The sequence below is a fragment of the Panthera onca genome, chromosome A1, assembly GCF_046562875.1.
Source record: "Panthera onca isolate mPanOnc1 chromosome A1, mPanOnc1 haplotype 2, whole genome shotgun sequence".
Taxonomy (NCBI): Eukaryota; Metazoa; Chordata; class Mammalia; order Carnivora; family Felidae; genus Panthera; species Panthera onca.
In genome coordinates this window covers 22,768,503-22,774,698 of record NC_138339.1, presented here as the reverse complement: position 1 = coordinate 22,774,698, position 6,196 = coordinate 22,768,503, and the positions used below count along the sequence as shown (strand labels likewise).

The 6,196-nt window shown below is 37.8% G+C and overlaps 1 pseudogene; it reads right to left on the bottom strand.

Moving 5' to 3' along the window:
• Positions 1-2,280: 2,280 nt before the first annotated feature.
• On the bottom strand, positions 2,281-3,154 carry LOC132680325 (large ribosomal subunit protein mL39 pseudogene; annotated as a pseudogene).
• Between the last annotated feature and the right edge of the window lie 3,042 nt (positions 3,155-6,196).

Genomic DNA, 6,196 nt, shown 5'->3' with positions numbered 1-6,196 from the left:
TAGCTGATGGATCAATTGCAAGGAATAAATTAGATACAAAAATCCATGGTCTCTTGTAATTTGCATGCTAGCATGGGGAAATGTATCAAAATGAATAAATCAACTGCATACTGTATTAGAAGATGATAAGGGGTATAGAGAAACATAGAGCTGGCAGTAGGTTTGGGGAGAAGTTGTGGCAAAGATTCCCTCCTTGACTAAGCTCTACTCAGCCTACTAAGCTCTACTCTGAACTCTTGGCAAGTATGGTTTCTCGGCTTCCATGGTCATCTCTGCATTACCCAATTTCATTGAGAATCCTGCTATCAGTTTAGTCAGAATCCTTGATATCTAATATGGGTCCTCAACCTCTACCATTCCCCAGGTGATGTCCTAGCACTCTGGCCCGCCTTCAGCAAGAAGCCCGTAGGTGGGGGCGCCTGGGTGGCGCAGTCGGTTAAGCGTCCGACTTCAGCCAGGTCACGATCTCGCGGTCCGTGAGTTCGAGCCCCGCGTCAGGCTCTGGGCTGACGGCTCGGAGCCTGGAGCCTGTTTCCGATTGTGTGTCTCCCTCTCTCTCTGCCCCTCCCCCGTTCATGCTCTGTCTCTCTCTGTCCCAAAAAAAATAAATTAAAAAAAAAAAAAAAAAAAAAAAAAAAAAGAAGCCCGTAGGTGAGTTTAGCCAGAATCCGCCCCCATCGTCACCTCTGATGTTTCCTCTTGGTAATTCTCCACTCTGCTCCTTGGCTATAAATTCCCACGTTTCCTTATTGTGTATGGAGTTGAGCCGAATGCATCCACCAACTACTTTCCTCTTGGGAGAATGGTGGAAATTTCCTAAACCTGATACAAATATAAGAAATAGAGAATAAATATCATCCTGCAAATCACGTATATGCATTGGTTATATTTTATTCATAGACTTTTTTTTTAAACCTTTGTTTTGGTGTCTTTCCATGGAAAGATTTTCTTTAAATCCTTTGGAGCCTATCAGTATTACAATCTGCCCACTACTCTTGTGCTTTATTGTGTTTTTCTCAAGGTGTCCTTTGCAACCTTAAGTCACCGGGTTTTCTGATATCAGTTGTTCTAAAACATAAAGTGTTTATTTTTCATTTTCTATTTGACATATGCACAAAGTGTATTTTGGGGTCATTTTGTCTAAGTCAATTAGTTGCAAATGCAGTAAGTGCAAAAAATGGTACTGAATATAGTAAAAATCAAGTAACAATCCCAGTCTTGTAGGACTGTCTTTAGCTACAGTGAATGGAGGCCCTTAACTAGGGCTCTAGGCTTAACACATGGAAATGAACCAGAATGAAAATATAGTTTTATATAAAATTTTTTCAGTTCTGTGTTTAAAGCTAGTTAATTGTCAAGTTTAGGTTATAGGACATGTTTTACTTAACTTTTATTTTGAAAGAGAGAGAGAGAGAGAGAAGTGGGGGAGGGGCAGAGAGAGAGAGGAAGACAGAGGATCTGAAGCAGGGTCCCTCCTGACAGCAGCAGGGAGCCCAATGCAGGGCTTGAACTCAGCAACTGTGAGATCATGACCTGAGCAGAAGTCAGATGTTTAACCACCCACTGAGCCACCCAGGTGGCCCAGCGTAACACTTTCTTTAAACTATTATTTTATTATTATTCTTAACTTACTAATGCTTTTAAAAGTTTATTTATTTTTGAGAGAGACAGGGAGAACATAGAACCTTAGGCAGGCTCCAGGCTCTGCGCTGACAGCTCAAAGCCTAATGCTGGAATCTATGATCCAGGAGATCAGGACTGAGGCTTAACCAAGTGAGCCACTCAGGCGCCCCAGGAACAGTTTTGTTGTTGTTTTTGTTGTTGTTGTTAATGTTTATTTATTTTTGAGAGACAGAGTGAGAACGGGGGAGGGGCAGAGAGGGAAGGAGACACAGAATCTGTAGCAGGCTCCAGCCCTTGAGCTATCAGCACAGAGCCCGTCGCAGGGCTTGAACTGACGAACTGCAAGATCATGACCTGAGCTGAGGTCGGACGCTTAACTGACTGAGCCACCCAGGCACCCCAAACGCTGTTTTAAAATGAAACCAGAGAACATAGCCTACAAAGAGCTAAACCACAGGAATATTTCTCTGAAAAGGTGAGATGATGGAAATGGAGAGGTGATGAGAGAGAGTTCCAGAGGATAGTAGGAGGAAAAACAAAAAACCGAGGAAAGGCGTCAGAGCTAACAAGGCCAGCATCACACAACCACTGTAACTCCTGGCCTGCTGAGAAGCCTGTGCTCCCATGTTTTATTTTGTTTTGTTTCATAGAAGACTTTTATTTTAATTTAATATTCTTTTTTAATTTTAGAAAGTGGTCTGCTGATGCTACATAACAGGAACAAATATTTGTTCTTGGACTAAGAGAACCCTTCCTCACATCAATTAAGTCATCAAATCTGTGTAGCTGGATGATATCCTCAGCGTTCCCAGATGCCTTCTCTTCTACGAGATCTATTTTGCTTGTTGTGTTAAAGTCTTTCTAATGTCAATTTGTTTCAACTTCCAGCGTTTCAAATGGAAGATCTTTATAAGTCAAAGGGCAAGCATCTTTGGTGAAGGAATGTAGATTCTCTTTTGTTGGCATCTACTCATCAAGTCCCTTATCTAAAACTGTATCATAACAGAAGGCTCCAAAGATTGCAGGAACCTCTGGAGCTCTGAACAAACTGACCACATACTCACTTTCCAATGCCCTCTCTGTCATACAGTCCATCATCATGGCACAAGAATGCCCATAAGACGTATTCACTTCTCCTTGCTCATGACCTTTGAAAGTAAGAAACTAAATTCCTCGGGACTTGGTCACCAGGGTGTACATGTTCCAAGGCTGTTTGTCCACAAGAGCTGGAATGGACTTCCAGGATTACCACCCACTCAGATGCCTGGCAAATTGTAATGAGTTGAAATGGTTTTGTTCATCACAAAGATAGGGTCAGCATCATTTTTCTCAACGTGTTTAGCTTCACTCTTCTCAGTTCGTGGATAACTGCATGTCTTTGTCTTTACTAAGGAGATCCTTCTGCATTTCATCAGTTCTGTCCATGACAGCTAAGAAGCTGGCCATGGTGCTAGAAATCTCTAGCCAGTCATGCCATACCACCACCAGGGGCTGCCTGCTAAAGCTGAAGCCTACCAACCCCCAAGGACATTGCCCCTTTTGTGGCCCTTGTGCTCCCATATTTTTCTTTTTCATAAAGTTTATTCATTTATTATTTCTGAGAGAGAGAGAGAGAGAGAGAGAGAGAGAGAGAGAGAGAGAGAACACAGTGGGGAAGGGACAGAGAAAGAGAAGGAGAAAGCATCCAAAGCAGACAGAATCCAAAGCAGACTCCTAGCTCTGAGCTGTCAGAACCGAGCCTGACGTGAGGCTCAAACTCACAAACCATGAGATCATGACCAGAGCTGAAGTTGGACGCTAAACCGACCCAGGCACCCCTGTGCTCCCATGTTTTAATCTCACTAATGAAAATGTCAGTTGTCTTTGTAAAATTTTTGTCAAATGACACTTATCTGTAAACCACTACATACTTCTTCTTTCCAAAAATTTAAGCATTTTAGAACTATAAATTTATTGATTATGAACAGTTCAACTAATGAGAGACATTAGTGTCTAGGTATTAATTTTAATTCCCAATTCTTTGAGAAGTTATTCTAAAACTAAATGGCTTCTAATTATTTTGAAGTTTTTTTTTTTTTTTCTAGTCACAAAGGATTGACATTACAATCATTTTAAAGCCATTTCTGAAACAAAGCAGCTGCAAACACTTTTAGTTCTATCTGAGTATTTCATTAAGGCATAAATATTTCAATTACCAAATAACAAGTCTTCACAATCTAGGGGTTTGATTGCATACAAAATGATTGATTTGTTTCAAGTGTACTTAGAGTTATATAGAAAAAATATATATTCCAAATATTTCTTACAGAAGATAAGACAGATCTTCTGTTAAAATGAACAAACATTTGAGAGAGATGTGATATTATCTCACAAGCAAGTAATAATTGAAATGATAAAATACATAAAATTTTAAGAACTTAAAAATCTTCATGCAAAAGTTTTCAAATTCAACCAAAAATTTTACTGGAGAAAAATGTATAATGCTAATCGAATGTTTTAGAAAATTATCTAGAATGAAGCAAATTTAGCGAAGTGGTCAAATCAGTAACTTAAAAAAATCAAATGTAAACTCAAAGAAAAGTAAATAAGGGGATTAAAATGAACAAATGTTATTAGAGGTAAACAGCAGAATGAAATTTTGGCTCTCTAATTATGACTCAGAATAAAGAAAGACTTTTAGAAGAATGATCAGGGTAAAAAAGAAAGGTAGGGGTCGGAATGAAGCTAACACAGAAAAATAGGGCTCAACCACAGAGAGAGTGAAGTATAAAAAAAATAAGGACATATTATGATTGATTCTATAATAATATAAAAAGAAAATGTACCACTACTAGGAAGCAACTCAATCAAAATTAACGCACCAAAAGTAAGATGGGATTGATCTGTAACTCACAAATTTCACCAAAGCTATTTCCTCTACAGCTCTCCATTCCTTAGTAGAGAACAGCTTCACCAATTTGGTAGCTCAGGCCAGAGTACTTGGAAATATAATTGGTTTTAATACCTCACATACCTTTTTTTTGTTTGTTTGTTTAGGAAATCCCATTGCTATGGCATTTAAAATATGTTCAAAAATTTTTTTTTATTTTTTTTAATTTTTATTTTATTTTTTAAATTTTTTTTAACTTTTATTTATTTTTGAGACAGAGAGAGACAGAGCATGAACGGGGAGGGTCAGAGAGAGAGGGAGACACAGAATCTGAAACAGGTTCCGGGCTCTGAGCTGTCAGCACAGAGCCCGACGCGGGGCTCAAACTCATGGACCGGGAGATCATGACCTGAGCCGAAGTCGGACACTCAACCGACTGAGCCACCCAAGCGCCCACCTTTTTTTTTTTTTTAAATATGTTCAAACTTTTAGCACTAATCCATCTCCATTGTTACTAACCTGGCCAAGTCTTAGCCATCTTTCACCAAGATTATTTCGTTATCGCCTGTTCATCCTCTTTCCTTCATTGCTCACCATTCTCACCACCAATCCACCTGCAAACAGCTGCTAGAGTAATAGAGTGTCAGTCAGTTCCACCGAATTCCAATAAATATAGCATACCCTTCCCCCACACACAGGACCGTTGGTTATAAAGCTCACATGGAAAAATAAATATGAAATATATCGTTTATATGTATATAAAATAAATAGGAAAATCTGAAAATAGAGGATTATAGTTACCTTAGATTTGTCAGATAACAAAATATATGACAAACCATTCTAATGACTATAAACCCGAGAAATGGTACAGACAGTCCATAAATACTTCCAAGAACAGGGGACATTTTTCATATGTAATTAAGGTGGCATCTCAAACAGTTGAGGAAAAGGTGAACTTTTTATGAAACGGTGTTGGCAAAGCTGGATAGTCATTTTGCAAAAGAAAAATTGATAAAATCGAATACATAAAACATACGTGTGCTAGAATAAATACCAAGTGAATGTTACCTAAGTTTAAAAGAAAATGAAATTATACAAACAATAGAAGAAACTCTGTGTAGATTCCCTTTAAATCTGGATGTGAAAGAATACTTTTTAACCAAAAATTTAAAAAATGCAGATATAATAAAAGATCAATACATTCAGCCATCTAAAACAATTGCATGAAAAAAATAAATAAAATATTACTTATGGAAAAGTAAATATAAACTGGAACATATTTTTTTCAGTGAATATAACAGAAAAAAGGCCAAACGCACAAATATGCAAATACTGTTTAAATCACTTTGTTGAGGTATGACTGACCTACAAAAAGCTGCACATATTTAATGAATACAACTTGGTGTATTTGGAGGTAAGTATATATCTTTGATATCACCATAACTTATGCTCTAAATGTATCCATCACCTTCAAAAGTTTCTTCCTACCCTCTATATCTGCCATTATTTTTTATGTGTGACATTAACACTTAACATAAGATCTATCCTCTTAGCAAACTTTTAAGTATATAATATAGTATTAACTATAGGTTCTATGCTATATAAATCTCTATGCTAGATAAATCTCTATGCTAGATAAATCTCCATCTTGCAAAACTGAGAGCTTGTACCCTTTCACTAATACCTCCCAGGCCCTGGCAACCA